Genomic DNA, 23,713 nt, shown 5'->3' with positions numbered 1-23,713 from the left:
ACCCTAATATGAATCCTAACCCTAACCCTAAACCCTAACCATAACCATAACCCTAAATCCCTAACCCTAATTCCCAAACCCCGAACCCTAACCCTGAGCCTAATACCCTAACTCTAATACCCTAATACCCTAATCCTAACCCTAACCCTAATAACCCTAACCCTAAAACCCTAACCCTAACCCTAATACCCTAACCCTAACCCCTAACCCTAACCCTAACCCAAAACTCTAACCCTGATCCTAACCATAACCCTAATACGAGCCCTAACTCTATCTCTAACCCTAATACGAACCTGAACCTTAACCCTAAACCTAATACGAACCCTAACCCAAACCCTAACCCTGATACAAACCCCGTCCCTAGCCCTAACCCTAATACGAACCTTTACCCTAACCATAACCCTAACCCTAACACGAACCCTAACCCTAACCCTAATATGAACCCTAACCCTAATCCAAATCACTAACCCTAACGCTAACTCTAACCCTAATACGAACCCTAACCCAATCCCTAACCCTTAAACCCTAACCCCTTTTCCTAACACTAACCCTAACACGAACCTTAACCCTAACCCTAATATGAACCCTAACCCCTAACCCTAACCCTTACACGAACCCTAACCCAAAACCTTAACCCTAACTCTAACCCTAATATGAACCCTAACACTAACCCAAATCCCTAACCCTAATTCTAACCCTAATATGAACCCTAACTCTAACCCTAACCCTAACACGAACCCTAAGCCTTACCCAAAACTCTAACCCTAATCCTACACCTAACCCTAATACGAACCCTAACTCTAAACCTAACCCTAACACGAACCAGAACCCTAACCCTATCTCTAACCCTAACCCTAATACAACACTAACCCTAATACGAACCCTAACCCTAGCCCTAACCCTAATACGAACACTTACCCAAACTATAACCTTAACCTTAACACGTACCCTAACCCTAATATGAACCCTAACCCAAAACCCTAACCCTAACCCAAATACGAACCCTAACCCTAAAACCCTAACCCTAACCCTAATACGAACCCTTACCCTAACCCTAATATGAACCCTAACCCTAATACGAACCCTAATCCTAACTCTAACCCTAAACCTAATACGAACCCTAACCCAAATAACCCTAACCCTGACCCTAAAACCCTAACCCTAATATGAATCCTAACCCTAACCCCTAACCATAACCATAACCCTAAATCCCTACCCTTATAAACCTAACCCCTAACCCTAACACAAACCCTAACCCTAACCCAAAACCCTAACCCTAACGCTAACCCTAACCCTAATACGAACCCAAACCCTAACCCTTAAACCCTAACCCCTAACCCTAACACTAACCCTAACCCTAACACGAACCCTAACCCTAACCCTAATATGAACCCTATCCCCTAACCCTAATCCCTAACCGTTACACGAACCCTAACCCAAAACCTTAACCCTAACTCTAACCCTAATATGAACCCTAACACTAACCCAAATCCCTAACCCTAATCCTAATATGAACCCTAACTCTAACCCTAACCCTAACCCGAACCTAATCCCTAACCCTAACCATAATACGAACCCTAACCCTAATTCAAACCCTAAACCTAACCCCTAACCCTAACACGAACCCTAAGCCTAACCCAAAACTCTAACCCTAATCCTACACCAAACCCTAATACGAACCCTAACTCTAAACCTAACCCTAACACGAACCTGAACCCTAACCCTATCTCTAACCCTAACCCTAATACAAACACTAACCCTAATACGAACCCTAACCCTAGCCCTAACCCTAATACGAACACTTACCCAAACTATAACCTTAACCTTAACACGAACCCTAACCCTAATATGAACCCTAACCCAAAACCCTAACCCTAACCCAAATACGAACCCTAACCCTAAAACCCTAACCCTAACCCTAATACGAACCCTTACCCTAACCCTAATATGAACCCTAACCCTAATACGAACCCTAATCCTAACTCTAACCCTAAACCTAATACGAACCCTAACCCTAAAACCCTAACCCTAATACGAACCCTTACCCTAATCCTAATATGAACCCTAACCCTAATACGAACCCTAACCCTAACTCTAACCCTAAACCTAATACGATCCCTAACCCTAATAACCCTAACCCTGACCCTAAAACCCTAACCCTAATATGAATCCTAACCCTAACCCCTAACCATAACCATAACCCTAAATCCCTAACCTTATAAACCTAACCCCTAACCCTAACACAAACCCTAACCCAAAACCCTAACCCTAACCCTAATCCTAACCCTAATATGAACCCTAACTCTAACCCTAACCCTAACCCGAACCTAATCCCTAACCCTAACCATAATACGAACCCTAACCCTAAAACCCTAACCCTAATACGAATCCTTACCCTAACCCTATTATGAACCCTAACACTAATACGAACCCTAACCCTAACTCTAACCCTAAACCTAATACGTACCCTAACCCTAATAACCCTAACCCTAACCCTAATAACCCTAACCCTGACCCTAAAACCCTAACCCTAATATGAATCCTAACCCTAACCCTAAACCCTAACCATAACCATAACCCTAAATCCCTAACCCTAATTCACAAACCCGAACCCTAACCCTGAGCCTAATACCCTAACTCTAATACCCTAATACCCTAATCCTAACCCTAACCCTAATAACCCTAACCCTAAAACCCTAACACTAACCCTAATACCCTAACCCTAACCCCTAACCCTAACCCTAACCCAAAACTCTAACCCTGATCCTAACCATAACCCTAATACGAGCCCTAACTCTATCTCTAACCCTAATACGAACCTGAACCTTAACCCTAAACCTAATACGAACCCTAACCCAAACCCTAACCCTGATACAAACCCCGTCCCTAGCCCTAACCCTAATACGAACCTTTACCCTAACCATAACCCTAACACGAATCCTAACCCTAATATGAACCCTAACCCTAATCCAAATCACTAACCCTAATGCTAACTCTAACCCTAATACGAACCCTAACCCAATCCCTAACCCTTAAACCCTAACCCCTAATCCAAACACTAACCCTAACCCTAACACGAACCCTAACCCTAACCCTAATATGAACCCTAACCCCTAACCCTAAACCCTAACCCTTACACGAACCCTAACCCAAAACCTTAACCCTAACTCTAACCCTAATATGAACCCTAACACTAACCCAAATCCCTAACCCTAATTCTAACCCTAATATGAACCCTAACTCTAACCCTAACCCTAACACGAACCCTAAGCCTTACCCAAAACTCTAACCCTAATCCTACACCTAATCCTAATACGAACCCTAACTCTAAACCTAACCCTAACACGAACCTGAACCCTAACCCTATCTCTAACCCTAACCCTAATACAAACACTAACCCTAATACGAACCCTAACCCTAGCCCTAACCCTAATACGAACACTTAACCAAACTATAACCTTAACCTTAACACGAACCCTAACCCTAATATGAACCCTAGCCCAAAACCCTAACCCTAACCCAAATACGAACCCTAACCCTAAAACCCTAACCCTAACCCTAATACGAACCCTTACCCTAACCCTAATATGAACCCGAACCCTAATACGAACCCTAATCCTAACTCTAACCCTAAACCTAATACGAACCCTAACCCTAATAACCCTAACCCTGATCCTAAACCCTAACCCTAATATGAATCCTAACCCTAACCCCTAACCATAACCATAACCCTAAATCCCTACCCTTATAAACCTAACCCCTAACCCTAACACAAACCCTAACCCTAACCCAAAACCCTAACCCTAACCCTAATCCTAACCCTAATATGAACCCTAACTCTAACCATAACCCTAACCCGAACCTAATCCCTAACCCTAACCATAATACGAACCCTAACCCTAAAACCCTAACTCTAATACGAATCCTTACCCTAACCCTATTATGAACCCTAACACTAATACGAACCCTAACCCTAACTCTAACCCTAAACCTAATACGTACCCTAACCCTAATAACCCTAACCCTGACCCTAAAACCCTAACCCTAATATGAATCCTAAACCTAACCCTAAACCCTAACCATAACCATAACCCTAAATCCATAACCCTATTTCCCAAACCCCGAACCCTAACCCTGAGCCTAATACCCTAACTCTAATACCCTAATACCCTAATCCTAACCCTAACCCTAATAACCCTAACCCTAAAACCCTAACCCTAATACCCTAACCCTAACCCCTAACCCTAACCCTAACCCAAAACTCTAACCCTGATCCTAACCATAACCCTAATACGAGCCCTAACTCTATCTCTAACCCTAATACGAACCTGAACCTTAACCCTAAACCTAATACGAACCCTAACCCAAACCCTAACCCTGATACGAACCCCGTCCCTAGCCCTAACCCTAATACGAACCTTTACCCTAACCATAACCCTAACACGAACCCTAACCCTAATATGAACCCTAACCCTAATCCAAATCACTAACCCTAATGCTAACTCTAACCCTAATACGAACCCTAACCCAATCCCTAACCCTTAAACCCTAAACCCTAACCATAACCATAACCCTTAATCCCTAACCCTAATAACTCTAACCCTAACCCTAAGCCTAATACCCTAACCCTAACTCTAATACCCTTATACCCTAATCCTAACCCTAACCCTAATAACCCAAACCCTAAAACTCTAACCCTAACCCTAACCCTAATACCGTAACTATAAAACCCTAACCCTAATACCCCTAACCCTACCCCCTAACACTAACACGAACCCTAACCCTAACCCAAAACCCTAACCCTAACCCTAATCCTAACCCTAATACGAACCGTAACTCTAACCCTAACCCTAACCCGAACCTAATCCCTAACCCTAACCATAATACGAACCATAACCCTAAAACACTAACAGTAATATGAATCCTTACCCTAACCCTAATATGAACCCTAACACTAATACGAACCCTAACCATAACTCTAACCCTAAACCTAATACGTACCCTAACCATAATAACCCTAACCCTGACCCTAAAACCCTAACCCTAATATGAATCCTAATCCTAACCCTAAACACTAACCTTAACCATAACCCTAAATACCTAACCCTAATTCCCAAACCCTGAACCCTAACCCTGAGCCTATTACCCTAACTCTAATACCCTAATACCCTAATCCTAACACTAACCCTAATAACCCTAACCCTAAAACCCTAACCCCAACCCTAATACCCTAACCCTAACCCCTAACACGAACCCTAACCCTAACCCAAAACTCTTACCCTGATCGTAACCATAACCCTAATACGAGCCCTAACTCTATCTCTAACCCTAACACGAACCTGAACCTTAACCCTAAACCTAATACGAACCCTAACCCAAACCCTAACCCTGATACGAACCCTAACCCTAGCCCTAACCCTAATACGTACCTTTACCCTAACCATAACCCTAACGCTACCATGAACCCTAACCCTAATATGAACCCTAACCCTAATCCAAATCCCTAACCCTAACGCTAACCCTAACCCTAATACGAACCCTAACCCAAACCCTAACCCTTAAACCTTAACCCCTAACCCTAACACTAACCCTAACACGAACCCTAACCCTAACCCTAATATGAACCCTATCCCCTAACCCTAAACCCTAACCCTTACACGAACCCTAACCCAAAACCTTAACCCTAACTCTAACCCTAATATGAACCCTAACACTAACCCAAATCCCTAACCCTAATCCTAACCCTAATATGAACCCTAACTCTAACCTTAACCCTAACCCGAACCTAATCCCTAACCCTAACCATAATACGAACCCTAACCCTAATTCAAACCCTAAACCTAACCCCTAACCCTAACACGAACCCTAAGCCTAACCCAAAACTCTAACCCTAATCCTACACCTAACCCTAATACGAACCCTAACTCTAAACCTAACCCTAACACGAACCTGAACCCTAACCCTATCTCTAACCCTAACCCTAATACAAACACTAACCCTAATACGAACCCTAACCCTAGCCCTTACCCTAATATGAACCCTTACCCTAACTATAACCTTAACCTTAACACGAACCCTAACCCTAATATGAACCCTAACTTAAAACCCTAACCCTAACCCAAATACGAACCCTAACCCTAAAACCCTAACCCTAACCCTAATACGAACCCTTACCCTAATCCTAATATGAACCCTAACCCTAATACGAACCCTAACCCTAACTCTAACCCTAAACCTAATACGATCCCTAACCCTAATAACCCTAACCCTGACCCTAAAACCCTAACCCTAATATGAATCCTAACCCTAACCCCTAACCATAACCATAACCCTAAATCCCTACCCTTATAAACCTAACCCCTAACCCTAACACAAACCCTAACCCTAACCCAAAACCCTAACCCTAACGCTAACCCTAACCCTAATACGAACCCAAACCCTAACCCTTAAACCCTAACCCCTAACCCTAACACTAACCCTAACCCTAACACGAACCCTAACCCTAACCCTAATATGAACCCTATCCCCTAACCCTAAACCCTAACCCTTACACGAACCCTAACCCAAAACCTTAACCCTAACTCTAACCCTAATATGAACCCTAACACTAACCCAAATCCCTAACCCTAATCCTAACCCTAATATGAACCCTAACTCTAACCCTAACCCTAACCTGAACCTAATCCCTAACCCTAACCATAATACGAACCCTAACCCTAATTCAAACCCTAAACCTAACCCCTAACCCTAACACGAACCCTAAGCCTAACCCAAAACTCTAACCCTAATCCTACACCTAACCCTAATACGAACCCTAACTCTAAACCTAACCCTAACATGAACCTGAACCCTAACCCTATCTCTAACCCTAACCCTAATACAAACACTAACCCTAATACGAACCCTAACCCTAGCCCTTACCCTAATATGAACCCTTACCCTAACTATAACCTTAATCTTAACACGAACCCTAACCCTAATATGAACCCTAACCCAAAACCCTAACCCTAACCCAAATACGAACCCTAACTCTAAAACCCTAACCCTAATACGAACCCTTACCCTAATCCTAATATGAACCCTAACCCTAATACGAACCCTAACCCTAACTCTAACCCTAAACCTAATACGATCCCTAACCCTAATAACCCTAACCCTGACCCTAAAACCCTAACCCTAATATGAATCCTAACCCTAACCCCTAACCATAACCATAACCCTAAATCCCTAACCTTATAAACCTAACCCCTAACCCTAACACAAACCCTAACCCAAAACCCTAACCCTAACCCTAATCCTAACCCTAATATGAACCCTAACTCTAACCCTAACCCTAACCCGAACCTAATCCCTAACCCTAACCATAATACGAACCCTAACCCTAAAACCCTAACCCTAATACGAATCCTTACCCTAACCCTATTATGAACCCTAACACTAATACGAACCCTAACCCTAACTCTAACCCTAAACCTAATACGTACCCTAACCCTAATAACCCTAACCCTGACCCTAAAACCCTAACCCTAATATGAATCCTAACCCTAACCCTAAACCCTAACCATAACCATAACCCTAAATCCCTAACCCTAATTCCCAAACCCCGAACCCTAACCCTGAGCCTAATACCCTAACTCTAATACCCTAATACCCTAATCCTAACCCTAACCCTAATAACCCTAACCCTAAAACCCTAACCCTAACCCTAATACCCTAACCCTAACCCCTAACCCTAACCCTAACCCAAAACTCTAACCCTGATCCTAACCATAACCCTAATACGAGCCCTAACTCTATCTCTAACCCTAATACGAACCTGAACCTTAACCCTAAACCTAATACGAACCCTAACCCAAACCCTAACCCTGATACAAACCCCGTCCCTAGCCCTAACCCTAATACGAACCTTTACCCTAACCATAACCCTAACCCTAACACGAACCCTAACCCTAATATGAACCCTAACCCTAATCCAAATCACTAACCCTAACGCTAACTCTAACCCTAATACGAACCCTAACCCAATCCCTAACCCTTAAACCCTAACCCCTTTTCCTAACACTAACCCTAACCCTAACACGAACCTTAACCCTAACCCTAATATGAACCCTAACCCCTAACCCTAACCCTTACACGAACCCTAACCCAAAACCTTAACCCTAACTCTAACCCTAATATGAACCCTAACACTAACCCAAATCCCTAACCCTAATTCTAACCCTAATATGAACACTAACTCTAACCCTAACCCTAACACGAACCCTAAGCCTTACCCAAAACTCTAACCCTATTCCTACACCTAACCCTAATACGAACCCTAACTCTAAACCTAACCCTAACACGAACCTGAACCCTAACCCTATCTCTAACCCTAACCCTAATACAAACACTAACCCTAATACGAACCCTAACCCTAGCCCTAACCCTAATACGAACACTTACCCAAACTATAACCTTAACCTTAACACGAACCCTAACCCTAATATGAACCCTAACCCAAAACCCTAACCCTAACCCAAATACGAACCCTAACCCTAAAACCCTAACCCTAACCCTAATACGAACCCTTACCCTAACCCTAATATGAACCCTAACCCTAATACGAACCCTAATCCTAACTCTAACCCTAAACCTAATACGAACCCTAACCCTACTAACCCTAACCCTGACCCTAAAACCCTAACCCTAATATGAATCCTAACCCTAACCCCTAACCATAACCATAACCCTAAATCCCTACCCTTATAACCCTAACCCCTAACCCTAACCCTAACACGAACCCTAACCCTAACCCAAAACCCTAACCCTAATCCTAACCATAATACGAACCCTAACTCTAACCCTAACCCTAACCCGAACCTAATCCCTAATCCTAACCATAATACAAACCCTAACCCTAAAACCCTAACCCTAATACGAATACTTACCCTAACCCTAATATGAACCTTAACACTAATACGAACCCTAACCCTAAACCTAATACGAACCCTAACCCTAATAACCCTAACCCTGACCCTAAAACCCTAACCCTAATATGAATCCTAACCCTAACCCTAACCCCTAACCAAAACCATAACCCTAAATCCCTAACCCTAATAACCCAAACCCCTAACCCTATCCCTGAGCCTAATACCCTAACTATAATACACTAATCCTAACCCTAACCCTAATAACCCTAACCCTAAAACCCTAACCCTAACCCTAATACCCTAACCCTAACCCCTAACACTAACCCTAACCCTAACACGAACCCTAACCCAAACCCAAAACTCTAACCCTGATCCTAACCATAACCCTAATACGAGCCCTAACTCTATCTCTAACCCTAATACGAACCTGAACCTTAACCCTAAACCTAATACAAACCCTAACCCAAACCCTAACCCTGATACGAACCCTAACCCTAGCCCTAACCCTAATACGAACCTTAACCCTAACCATAACCCTAACCCTAACACGAACCCTAACCCTAATATGAACCCTAACCCTAATCCAAATCCCTAACCCTAACGCTAACCCTAACCCTAATACGAACCCTAACCCATACCCTAACCCTTAAACCCTAACCCCTAACCCTAACACTAACCCTAACACGAACCCTAACCCTAATATGAACCCTAACCCCTAACCCTAACCTAACCCCTAACCCTAACACGAACCCTAAGCCTAACCCAAAACTCTATCCCTATTCCTAACCCTAACCCTAATACGAACCCTAACTCTAACCCTAACCCTAACACGAACCTGAACCCTAACCCTATCTCTAACCCTAACCCTAACCCTAACCTAACCCTAACCCCTAACCCTAACCCTAAAACCCTAACCCTAATACTCTAACCCTAATATGAACCATAACCCTAACACGAACCCTATCCCTGATAACCCTAACCCCAATCTTAATAACCCTAACCCTAAACCTAACCATAACCTTAAAACCCTAACCCTAAACCCTTAACACTAACCCCTAATCCTTAACCCAAACCCTAACACAGACATGAACCCTAACCCTAACCCTTAAACCCTAACCCCTAACACTAACCCTAACCCTAATATGAACCCTAACCCTAATACGAACCCTAACTCTAACCCTTAACCCTAACCTAACCCCTCACAATATCCCTAAAACCCTAACCATAATACTCTAATCCTAACCCTAACCCTAAAACCCTAACCCTAATTTCCAGAACCCTAACCCTAAAACCCAAACCCTAAAACTCTAACCCTAAAATCCTAACCCTAACCATAAAAAACCCTAACCCTAACTCTGACCCTAACCCTAATACTATAACCTTAACCCTAACCCTAACTCTAATCCTAATACCCTTACCCTAACCCTAATACCCTATCCCTAACTCTAACCCTAAAAGTCTTACAATTTATGAGAGATTTATTTCAAAAAGCTACAATGTCCAAGGTTCTAAAGATGATATATTCTATGGGGTTTCATAAGCAAGTCATTAGAATACTTTACTACTAAAGTTATAAAACATATGCATTCAATATTTGAGGAAACAAAGAAAAAATAAAGCTATATGCCGGGTTTCACTAAAAAGTCCATTGGAAGACTTGACTATTGTTTTTAAAAGACATATGCATTACTTAGTATAGAGCATTAAATCACATGCCGACTAGTAAAATAAAAAAATACTTACGTTGTATTTAAACCTATGATAAGCTTACTTTGTTAGTGTAAGACCTACACTCTACCAACTGAGCTAACCAGTCTGCACATAAGTGTCACCCTAACCCTAATACCTTAACTCTAACCCTAATAACCCTAACCCTATCCCTAACCCTAAAACCCTAACCCTAACCCTAATAAGAATCCTATCCCTAAATCTAACCCATAACCCTAACCCTATCCCTATAACCCTAACCCTAACCCTAATAACCCTAACCCTAACCAATAACCCCTAACTCTAATACCCTAACCCTAACCCTAATACCCTAATACCCTAATCCTAACCCAAACCCAAATAACCATAACCCTAAAACCCTAACCCTAATACCCTAACCCTAATACCCTAACCCTAATACCCTAACTCTAACCCTGACCCGAACCTTAACCCTAATACAAACCCTAATCCTAATATCATAATAGCCTAACCATAACCCTAACACTTAACACTAACCCTAACCCTAACCTAATCCTAACCTAATCCTAACCCTTACCTTAACCCTAACCCTAAAACCATAACCCTAACCCTAACCACAATACCCTGACCCTAACCCTAATACGAACCCTAACCCTAACACGAACCCTAACCCTAACGCTAATAACCCTAACGCTAATAACCCTAACCCTAAAACCCTAACCCTTACTCTAAATACCTAACCCCAAATCCTTAACCCTAACCCTAACACGAACTCTAACCCTAACCCTGGCCCTAATCCCTAACTCTAACCCTAACCCTAAAACCCTAACCCTAATAACCTAACTCTAACCCTAACCCTAAAACCCTAACCCTAATCCTAATATCCATAACCCTAACCCCTAACACTTTCCCAAACCCTAACTCTAATACCCTAACCCTAATACCCTAATCCTAACCCTAACCCTAAAACCCTTACCCTAAGAACCCTAACCCCTAACCCTAACCCTAATACCCTAACCCTAACCCTAAAACCCTTACCCTAAAACCCTAAAGCTAAAACCCTAACCCTAACTATAAAAAACACTAACCCTAACTCTGACCCTAACCCTAATACCCTAACCCTAACCCTAATACCATAACATTAATCCTAACCCTAACTCTAATCCTAATACCCTTACCCTAACCCTAATACCCTATCCCTAACCCTAACCCTAAATGTCTTACAATTTATGAGAGATTTATTTATATATGCTACAATGTCCAAGGTAATAAACATGATATATTCTATGGGGTTTCATAAGCAAGTCATTAGAATGCTTTACTACTAAAGTTATAAAACATATGCATTCAATATTTGAGGAAACAAAGAAAAAATACAACTATTTATTGGGTTTCACTAAAAAAAGCCATTGGAAGACTTAACTATTGTTCTTAAAAGACATGCATTACTTAAACCTACTGTATGATAAGCTTACCTTGTTAGTGTAAGACCTACACTCTACTAACTGAGCTAACCAGTCTGCACATAAGTGTCACCCTAACCCTAACCCTAATACCTTAACCCTAACCCTAATAACCCTAAACCTAACCCTAACCCTAACTCTAACACGCACCCTAACCCTAACCCTTAACCCTAACCCTAATACGAACCCTAACTCTAGCCCTAACACCTAACTCTAACACTAACCCTAACCCTAACATGAACCCTATCCCTAACCCAAAACCCTAACCCTAATCTTAACCCTAATATGAATCCTATCCCTAAACCTAACCCATAACCCTAACCCTATCCCTATAACCCTAACCCTAATAACCCTAACCCTAACCAATAACCCCTAACCCTAATACCCTAACCCTAACCCTAATACCCTAATACCCTAATCCTGACCCTAAACCAAATAACCCTGACCCTAAAATTCTAGCCCTAATACCCTAACCCTAACCCTAATACACTAACTCTAACCCTAACCCTAACCCTAATACGAACTCTAATCCTAATATCCTAATAGCCTAACCCTAACCCTAACCCTAACACTTAACACTAACCCTAACCCTAACCTAATCCTAACCCCTAACACTTACCTTAGCCCTAACCCTAAAACCCTAACCCTAACCCTAACCATAATACCCTGACCCTAACCCTTTTACGAACCCTAACTCTAACATGAACCATAACCCTAACGCTAATAACCCTAACCCTAATAACCCTAACCCTAAAACCCTAACCCTTATTCTAAATACCTAACCCCAAATCCTTAACCCTAACCCTAACATGAACCCTAACCCTGGCCCTAACCCTAACTCTAACCCTAACCCTAATACCCTAACCCTAATAACCTAACCCTAACCCTAAAACCCTAACCCTAATCCTAATATCCATAAACCTAACCCCTAACCCTTTCCCAAACCCTAACTCTAATACCCTAACCCTAATACCCTAATCCTAACCATAACCCTAAAACCCTTACCCTAATAACCCTAACCACTAACCCTAACCCTAATACCCTAACCCTAACCCTAAAGCTCTTACCCTAAAACCCTAAAGCTAAAACCCTAACCCTAACCATAAAAAACCCTAACCCTAACTCTGACCCTAACCCTAATACCCTAACCCTAACCCTAATACCATAACATTAATCCTAACCCTAACTCTGATCCTAATACCCTTACCCTAACCCTAATACCCTATCCCTAACCCTAACCCTAAATGTCTTACAATTTATGAGAGATTTATTTATATATGCTACAATGTCCAAGGTACTAAACATGATATATTCTATGGGGTTTCATAAGCAAGTCATTAGAATGCTTTACTACTAAAGTTATAAAACATATGCATTCAATATTTGAAGAAACAAAGAAAAAATAAAGCTATTTGTTGGGTTTCTCTTAAAAGTCCATTGGAAGACTTGACTATTGTTTTTAAAAGACATATGCATTACTTAGTAAAGAGCAATAAATGACATGCAGACTAGTAAAATAAAAAAAAATGCTTACGTTAAATTCAAAGCTATGAGACGGTTAAATTGATAGTGTAAGACCAACACTCTACCAACTGAGCTAACCAGAATGCTCATAAACGTCATAAAATTTATCAGAGATTTAATACAATAAGCTACAATGTCCAAGGTAATAAACATGATATATTTTATGGGGTTTCTAAAGCAAGTCATTAGAGTACTTTACTACTAAAGTTATAAAACATATGCATTCAATATTGGAGGAAACAAAGAAAAAATACAACTATTTATTGGGTTTCACTAAAAAAAGAGATTGGAAAACTTAACTATTGTTCTTAAAAGACATGCATTACTTAAACCTACTGTATGATAAGCTTACCTTGTTAGTGTAAGACCTACACTCTACTAACTGAGCTAACCAGTCTGCACATAAGTGTCACCCTAACCCTAATACCTTAACCCTAACTCTAATAACCCTAAACCTAACCCTAACTCTAACATGAACCCTAACCCTAACCCTTAACCCTAACCCTAATCCTAACACTAATATGAACCCTAACTCTAGCCCTAACCCCTAACACTAACCCTAACCCTAACATGAACCCTAACCCTAACCCAAAACCCTAACCCTAATCTTAACCCTAACCCTAATACGAACCCTAACTCTAACCCGAACCTGAACCCTAACCCTAACACGAACCCTAACCCGAATACGAACCCTAACCCTATCCTTTGCCCTAACCCTAATACGAACCCTTTCACTAAACATAACCCTAACCCTTACATGAACCCTAACCCTAACCTTAATATGAACCCTTTCCCTAACCCAAAACCCAAACCTTAACGCTAACCCTAACCCTAATATGAACCCTAACCCGAACCTGAACCCTAACCCTAAAACCCTAACCCTTATACGAACCCTAACCCTAATATGAACAAGAACCCTAATACGAACCCTAACCCTAATACGAACCCTAACTCTAATCCTAACCCTAAAACTCTAACCCTTACACTAACCCTAATATGAATCCTAACCTTAACCTCTAACCCTAAACCTAACCCTAAAACCCTAACCCTAACCATAATAACCCTAACCATAATAACCCTAACCCTAAACCCTAATCCCTAACCCTAATACACTAACCCTAATACCCTAATACCCTAATCCTAACCCTAACCCTAATAACACTATCCCTAACCCTAACCTTAAATCTCTAACCCTAACCCTAACACCCTAACCCTAAAACCCTAACCCTAATACCCTAACCCTAATACCCTAATTCTAACCCTAACCCGAACCCGTACCCTAATCCTTATACGAACCCTAACCCTTATATCATAATACCCTAACCCTAACACTTAACCCTAACCTTAACCTAACCCTAACCGTAAAACCCTAATACTTTAACCCTAATATGAACCCTAACACGAACCCTATCCCTTATAACCCTAACCCTAATAACCCTAACCCTAAACCTAACAATAACCCTAAAACCCTAACCCTAAATTCTTAACCCTAACACATAATCCTTAACCAAAACCCTAACCCTGACATGAACCCTAACACGAACCCTAATCCTAACTTTTAAACCCTAACCTCTAACCCTAACACTAACCCTAACTATAACACGAACCCTAACTCTAACCATTAACCCTAACCATAACCTAACCCTATCCCTAAAACCCTAACCCTAATACCCTAATCCTAACCCTAACCGTAAAACCCTAACCTAACCCTAATAACCCTAACCCTAAACCCTAACCCTAACCCTAATACCCTAACCCTAAAACCCTAACCCTAACCATATAAAAACCTAACCCTAACTCTGACCCTAACCCTAATACCCTAACCCTAACCATAATACCATAACTTTAACCCTAACCCTAACTCTAATTCTAATACCCTTACCCTAACCCTAATACCCTATCCCTAACCCGAACCCTAAATGTCTTACAATTTATGAGAGATTTATTTAAATAAGCTACAATGTCCAAGGTACTAAACGTGATATATTCTATGGGGTTTCATAAGCAAGTCATTAGAATACTTTACTACTAAAATTATAAAACATATGCATTCAATATTTGAGGAAACAAAGAAAAAATAAAGCTATTTGTTGGGTTTCACTAAAAAGTCCATTGGAAGACTTGGCTATTGTATTTGAAACACATATGCATTACTGAGTATAGAGCAATAAATAACATGCAGACTAGTAAAATAAAAAAAAATGTTTACATTGGATTCAAAGCTATGATATGCTTAAATTGATAGTGCAAGACCAACACTCTACCAACTGAGCTAACCAGAATGCTCATGAATGTCTAACCCTAACCCTAAAACCCTAAACATATAAAACCCTAACCCTAACTCTGACCCTAACCCTAATACCCTAACCCTAACCCTAATACCATAACTTTAACCCTAACCCTAACTCTAATCCTAATACCCTTACTCTAACCCTAATACCCTATCCCTAACCCTAACCCTAAATGTCTTAAAATTTATGAGAGATTTAAGTCAATAAGCTACAATGTCCAAGGTAATAAACATGATATATTTTATGGGGTTAAATAAGCAAGTCATTAGAGTACTTTACTACTAACGTTATAAAATAAATGCATTCAATATTTGAGGAAACAAAGAAAAAATAACACTATTTATTGGGTTTCACTAAAAAAGCCATTGGAAGACTTGACTATTGTTCTTAAAAGACATATGCATTACTTAGTATATAGCAATAAATCACATGCAGACTAGTAAAATAAAAACATGCTTACGTTGTATTTAAAACTATGATAGGCTTACCTTGTTAGTGTAAGACCTACACTCTACCAACTGAGCTAACCAGTCTGCACATAAGTGTCACCCTAACCCTAACCCTAATACCTTAACCCTAACCCTAATAACCCTAAACCTAACCCTAACCCTAACACTAACCCTATCCCTATCCCTTACCCTAACCCTTAACCCCTAACCCTAATATGAACCCTAACTCTAACCCTAAACCTAAAACGAACCCTAACACAAACCCTAACCCAAAACCCTAACCCTAAACCTAACCCTAACCCTAACACGAACCCTAACTCTAACCCATACCTGAACCCTTTCCCTAACCTTAATACGAACCCTAACCCTAACCCTAGCCCTAACCCTAATACGAACACTTTCCCTAACCATAACCCTAACCCTAACACGAACCCTAACCCTAACCTTAATATGAACCCTAACCCTAACCCAAAACCCTAACCCTAATGCTAACCCTAACCCTAATACAAACCCTAACCCGAAGCTGAACCCTAACCCTAACCCTAATACGAAAACTTACCCTTATACGAACCCTAACCCTAAACCTAATACGAACCCTAACCCTAACCTAATATGAATCCTAACCCTAACATTACCCCTAACCCTAAAACCCTAACCCTAATAACCCTAACCCTAAACCCTAACCCTAATACACTAACCCTAATATCCTAATCCTATCCCTAACCCTAACCCTAAAACCCTAACCCTAATAACCCTAACCCTAACCCTAAACCCTAACCCTTAACCCTAACCCTAACACACTAACCCTATTACTCTAATACCCTATTCCTAACCCTAACCATAATAACACTATCCCTAACCCTAACCATAAAACTATAACCCTAACCCTAATACCATAACCCTAAACCTAAAACCCTAACCCTAATACCCTAACCCTAACCCTAATACCCTAACTCTAACCCTAACCCGAACCCTTATATGAACACTAACCCTAATATCATAAGACCCTAACCCGTAACCCTAACCCTAACCTAACCCTAACCCCTAACCCTAACCCTAAAACCCTAACCCTAATACTCTAACCCTAATATGAACCCTGACCCTAACACGAACCCTATCCCTGATAACCCTAACCCTAATCTTAATAACCCTAACCCTAAACATAACCATAACCCTAAAACCCTAACCCTAAACCCTTAACACTAACCCCTAATCCTTAACCCAAACCCTAACACAGACATGAACCCTAACCTTAATTTGAACCCTAACCCTTAAACCCTAACCCCTAACACTGACCCTAACCCTAACATGAACCCTAACCCTAATACGAACCCTAACTCTAACCCTTAACCCTAACCCTTACCTAACCCCTCAACCTATCCCTAAAACCCTAACCCTAATACTCTAATCCTAACCCTAACCCTAAAACCCTAACCCTAATTTCCCTAACCCTAACCTCTAACCCTAACCCTAAAACCCTAACCCTAAAACTCTAACCCTAAATCCCTAACCCTAACCATAAAAAACCCTAACCCTAACTCTGACCCTAACCCTAATACCATAAAAAACCCTAACCCTGACCCTAACCCTAATACCATAACCTTAATACCCTATCCCTAAACCTAACCCTAAATTTCTTACAATTTATGAGAGATTTATTTCAAAAAGCTACAATGTCCAAGGTTCTAAAGATGATATATTCTATGGTATTTCATAAGCAAGTCATTAGAATACTTTATATACTAAAGTTATAAAACATATGCATTCAATATTTGAGGAAACAAAGAAAAAATAAAGCTATTTGTTGGGTTTCACTAAAAAGTCCATTGGAAGACTTGACTATTGTTTTTAAAAGACATATGCATTACTTAGTATAGAGCAATAAATCACATGCCGACTAGTAAAATAAAAACATGCTTACGTTGTATTTAAACCTATGATAAGCTTACCTTGTTAGTGTAAGACCTACACTCTACCAACTGAGCTAACCAGTCTGCACATAAGTGTCACCCTAACCCTAACCCTAATACCTTAACTCTAACCCGAATAACCCTAAACCTAACCCTAACTTTAACACGAACCCTATCCCTTACCCTAACCCTTAACCCCTAACCCCTAACCCTAATACGTACCCTAACTCTAACCCTAACCCCTAACACTAACCCTAACACGTACTCTAACCCTAACCCAAAACCCTAACCCTAACCGTAATACAAACCCTAACCCTAACACGAACCTGAACCCTAACCCTAACCCCAACACGAACCCTAACCCTAATACGAACCCTAACCCTAGCCCTAACACTAATACGAACCCTTTCCCTAACCATAACCCTAACCCTAACAGGAACCCAAAACCCTAACCCTAACGTTTAACCTAACCCTAATACGAACGCTAACCCTAACCCAAACCAGAACCCTAACCCTAAAACCCTAACCCTAATACGAACCCTAATACGAACACTAACCCTAATACGAACCCTAACACTAACCTTAAACCTAATACAAACCCTAACCCTAATCCTAACCCTAAAACTCTAACCCTAATATGAATCCTAACCCTAACCCTAAAGCCCTTACACTAACCCTAATAACCCTAACCCTAAACCCTAACCCTAATACACTAACCCTAATAACCTAATCCTAAACCTAACCATAATTCTAACCCTAACCCTAATAACACTCTCCCTAACCTTAACCGTAATACTCTAACCCTAACACCCTAACCCTAAAACCCTAACCCTAATACCCTAACCCTAACCCTAATACCCTAACTCTAGCCCTAACCCGAAACCGTACCCTATCCCTTATACGAACCCTAACCCTAATATCATAATACCCTAACCCTTAACCCTAACCCTAACCTAACCCTAACCCCTAACCCTAACGCTAAAACCCTAACCCTAATACTCTAACCCTAATATGAACCCTAACCCTAACATGAACCCTATCCCTAATAACCCTAACCCTAACCCTATTAACCCTAACCCTAAACCTAACCATAACCCTAAAACCCTAACCCTAAATCCTTAACCCTAACCCCTAATCCTTAACCCAAACCCTAACATGAACCCTAACACGAACCCAAACCCTTAAACCCTAACCCCTAACCCTAACACTAACCCTAACACAAACCCTAACCCTTATACGAACCCTGACTCTAACCCTTAACCCTAACCCTAACCTAACCCTAACCCTAAAACCCTAACCCTAATACCCTAACCCTAATATGAAACCTAACCCTAACCCTAACCTTAACCCTAATAACCCTAACCCTAATAACCCTTACCCAAAACCTAACCATAACTCTAAAACCTTTACCCTAACCCCTAATCCTTAACCCAAACCCTAACCCTAACATGAACCCTAACCCTAACACGAACCCTAACCTTTAACCCCTAACACTAACCCTAATCCTAACACGAACCCTAACCCTAGCCCTAATACGAACCCTATCTATAACCCTAACCCCTAACCCTAACACTAACCCTAACTCTAATCCTAATATGAACACTAACTCTAACCCTAACCCGAACCTGAACCCTAACCCTAAAACTAGCCCTTACCCTAATACGAACCCTAACCCTAATACGAATCCTAACCCTAACCATAGCCCTAACCCTAATACGAACCCTTTCCCTACCAAAACCCTAACCCTAATATGAAACCTAACTTAAAACCCTAACCCTAACGCTAACCCTAACCCTAATACGAACCCTAACTCGAACCCGAACCCTAACCCTAACCCTAAAACCCTAACCCTAATTTGAACTCTAACCCTAATACGAACCCTAACACTAACCCTAACCCTAAACCTAATACGAACCCTAAGCCTAACATTAAAACCCTAACCCTAATACGAATCCTAACCCTTACCCTAACCCTAACTCCTAACTCTAATCCTAAACCTAAAACCCTAACCCTAATAACCCTAACTCTAACCCTAAACCCTAACCCCTAATCCTAACCATAATACCCTAACCCTAACCCTGATACCCTAATACCCTAATCCTAACCCTAACCCTAAGAACTCTAACCCTAACCCTAAAACTCTAACCCTAACCATAAACCTAATACCCTAACCCTAAATCCCTAACCCTAACCCTAAACCTAATACCCTAACCCTAATACCCTAACTTTAACCCTAACCCTAACCCGAACCCGTACCCTAACCCTTATACGAACCCTAATCCTATTATCATAATACCCTAACCCTAAAACTCTAACCCTAACCATAAACCTAATACCCTAACCCTAAATCCCTTACCCTAACCCTAACCCTAATACCCTAACCCTAATACCCTAACTTTAACCCTAACCCTAACCCGAACCCGTACCCTAACCCTTATACGAACCCTAATCCTATTATCATAATACCCTAACCCTAACCATAAAACCCTAACCCTAATACCCTAACACTAACCCTAATACGAATCCTAACCCTAACACAAACCCTAATCCTAACCCTAATAACCCTAGCCCTAACCCTAATAACCCTAAATGGGAGCGTGCAGGAGATGTCGGCTCATTAACCACTGGTGTGCATAGAGAAGAATGATTGGGACCTGGGCCAAATGCTATTGAGCCTTGTGCTTGAACAATAATGCGAGAAATACAGTATCCTGTGCAGTACTGTAGTCTGATGCCTGGTGGATTGTTCAGTTTGAAAAGAGAACCTTCTGTAAGAGTCTGTTTCCTGGGCTGCAGCATCAGTTAATGTACCTTAATTTAGGAACACTCCAGAGGAAGATTATGTGGCCCTTGGGATAAGCACATTCGCTGACCTAGGTGACCTAACCCTCCTGCAACAAACACAACTGGCATAAAGTAAAACTGAAGGAATGAAAGAGGACGGCATCTGGACATATTGAAAGAAACCTTTATATGAAAGTACACCATATCTTGAAGTAAGCATATATGTGAGCATCCTCCACATCCAGGGATATAAATATGGGTGTATGACTGCATACGGGTCTTAAATACCACTTTTAGAAGGGCGAAAGAAACCTTGATAGGAGTTATTCCGGTTTTTTAGAAGTAAGCGTACATGTGAGCAGCACTTCATGTGAACCACTGAGGTGAACCTTACGAATAGAACTGCACATCCCCAATATTGGATAGTCGAAGGAAGCCTGGGTTGATATTTACCCTGTGAGCCTCTGCAAGGAGTGTTACTGAACATTTGTGTTTGTATTGTGTTTCTTTTTCATATACCAACTCCTGGATAACGGACTTATATATGAACTTTCCTGTATGGAAAAAGGAACGGACTCTAACCCACACGGGCAAACTATTGTAATACTATTGATTATTTTGCGCCATCTGAAGCTCTATCCTAATTTCTCTCTATCCTAACCCTAAAACCGAAACCCTAACCCAAAATCCCTAACCCTAGCCCCTAATCCCTAACCCTAACCCTAACCTTAATATGAACCCTAACCCTAACCCTAACCCTGGACCTGGCCCTGGCCCTAACCCTAACTCTATCCCTATCCCTATCCCTAATACCCTAACTCTAATATCCTAATACCCTAACCCTAAACCTAAAACCCTAACCCTAATCCTATTAACGCTAACCCTAACCCTTGCACGAACCCTAACCCTAACTCTAATACACTAACCCTAACCCGAACCCTAAAACCCTAACCCTAACCTTAACCCCTGACCCTAATACCCTAGCCCTAAAACCCTAACCATAAAGCCCTAACCCTATCTCTAACCCTACCCCTAATATCCTAACCCTAACTGTAATACCATAGACCTAACGCTAACCCTAACTCGAACCCTAATACCCTAACCCTAACCCTAATACCATAACCCTAACCCTAAATGTCTTACAATTTATGAGAGATTTCTTTAAATAAGCTACAATGTCCAAGGTACTAAACATGATATATTCTATGGGTTTTCATAAGCAAGTCATTAGAATAATTACTACTAAAGTTATAAAACATATGCATTCAATATTTGAGGAAACAAAGAAAAAATTAAGTTATTTATTTGGTTTCACTAAAAAGTCCATTGGAAGACTTGACTATTGTTCTTAAAAGACATATGCATTACTTAGTATAGAGCAATAAATCACATGCAGACTAGTAAAATAAAAAATGCTTATGTTGGATTCAAACCTATGATACGCTTACATTGATAGTGTAAGACCAACACTCTACCAACTGATCTAATCAGAATACTCATAAACAACATAAAATTTATCAGAGATTTAAGTCAATAAGCTACAATGTCCAAAGTACTAAACATGATATATTTTATGGGGTTTCATAAGCAAGTCATTAAAGTACTTTACTACTAAAGTTATAAAACATATGCATTCAATATTTGAGGAAACAAAGTAAAAATAAAACTATTTATTGGGTTTCACTAAAAAATCAATTGAAAGACTTGACTATTGTTCTTAAAAGACATATGCATTACTTAGTATAGAGCAATAAATCACATGCAGACTAGTAAAATAAAAGCATGCATACGTTGTATTTAAAACTATGATAGTCGTAACTTGTTAGTGTAAGACCTACAATCTACCGACTGAGCTAACAAGTCTGCACATAAGTGTCACCCTAACCCTAATACCTTAACCCTAACCCTAATAACCCTAACCCTAATACGAACCCTGTCCCTAACCCTTAACCCCTAACCATAATATGAATCCTAACCCTAATCCCTAACCCTAATACCTTAACCCTAATTCTAATAACCATAACTCTAACATGAACACTATCCTTAACCCTAACCCTTAACCCCTTCCCTAATATGAATCCTAACCCTAACCCCTAACCCTAACCCTAAAACCCTAACCCTATTAACCCTAACCCTAACTCTAAACCCTAACCCCTAACCCTAACCCTAATACCCTAACCCTAATACCCTAATACCCTACTCCTAACCCTAACCCTAACCCTAATAACACTATCCCTAACCCTAACCATAAAACTATAACCCTAACCATAATACCCTAACCCTAACCCTAAAACCCTGACCCTAATCCTAAACCTAATACCCTAACTCTAACCCTAACCCGAACCCGTAACCTAACCCTTATATGAACCCTAATATCATAATACTTTAACCCTTAACCCTAACCTAACCCTAATCCCTAACCCTAAAACCCTAACACTAATACCCTAACCCTAATATGAACCCTAACTCTAACACAAACCCTAACCCTTACCCTAATAAACATAACTCTATACCTAACCATAACCCTAAAACCCTAGCCCTAAATCCTTAACGCTAACCCCTAATCCTTTACCCAAACCCTAACCCTAACATGAACCCTAACACGAACAGTAACCCTCACCCTAACTCTTAACCCCTAACCCCTAACACTAACCCTAACCCTAACATGAACCCTAACCCTAATATGAACCCTAACCC

Source organism: Pseudophryne corroboree, chromosome 1 (assembly GCF_028390025.1).
Source record: "Pseudophryne corroboree isolate aPseCor3 chromosome 1, aPseCor3.hap2, whole genome shotgun sequence".
NCBI classification, from domain to species: Eukaryota; Metazoa; Chordata; class Amphibia; order Anura; family Myobatrachidae; genus Pseudophryne; species Pseudophryne corroboree.
Note: the sequence above shows the minus strand (reverse complement) of the source record.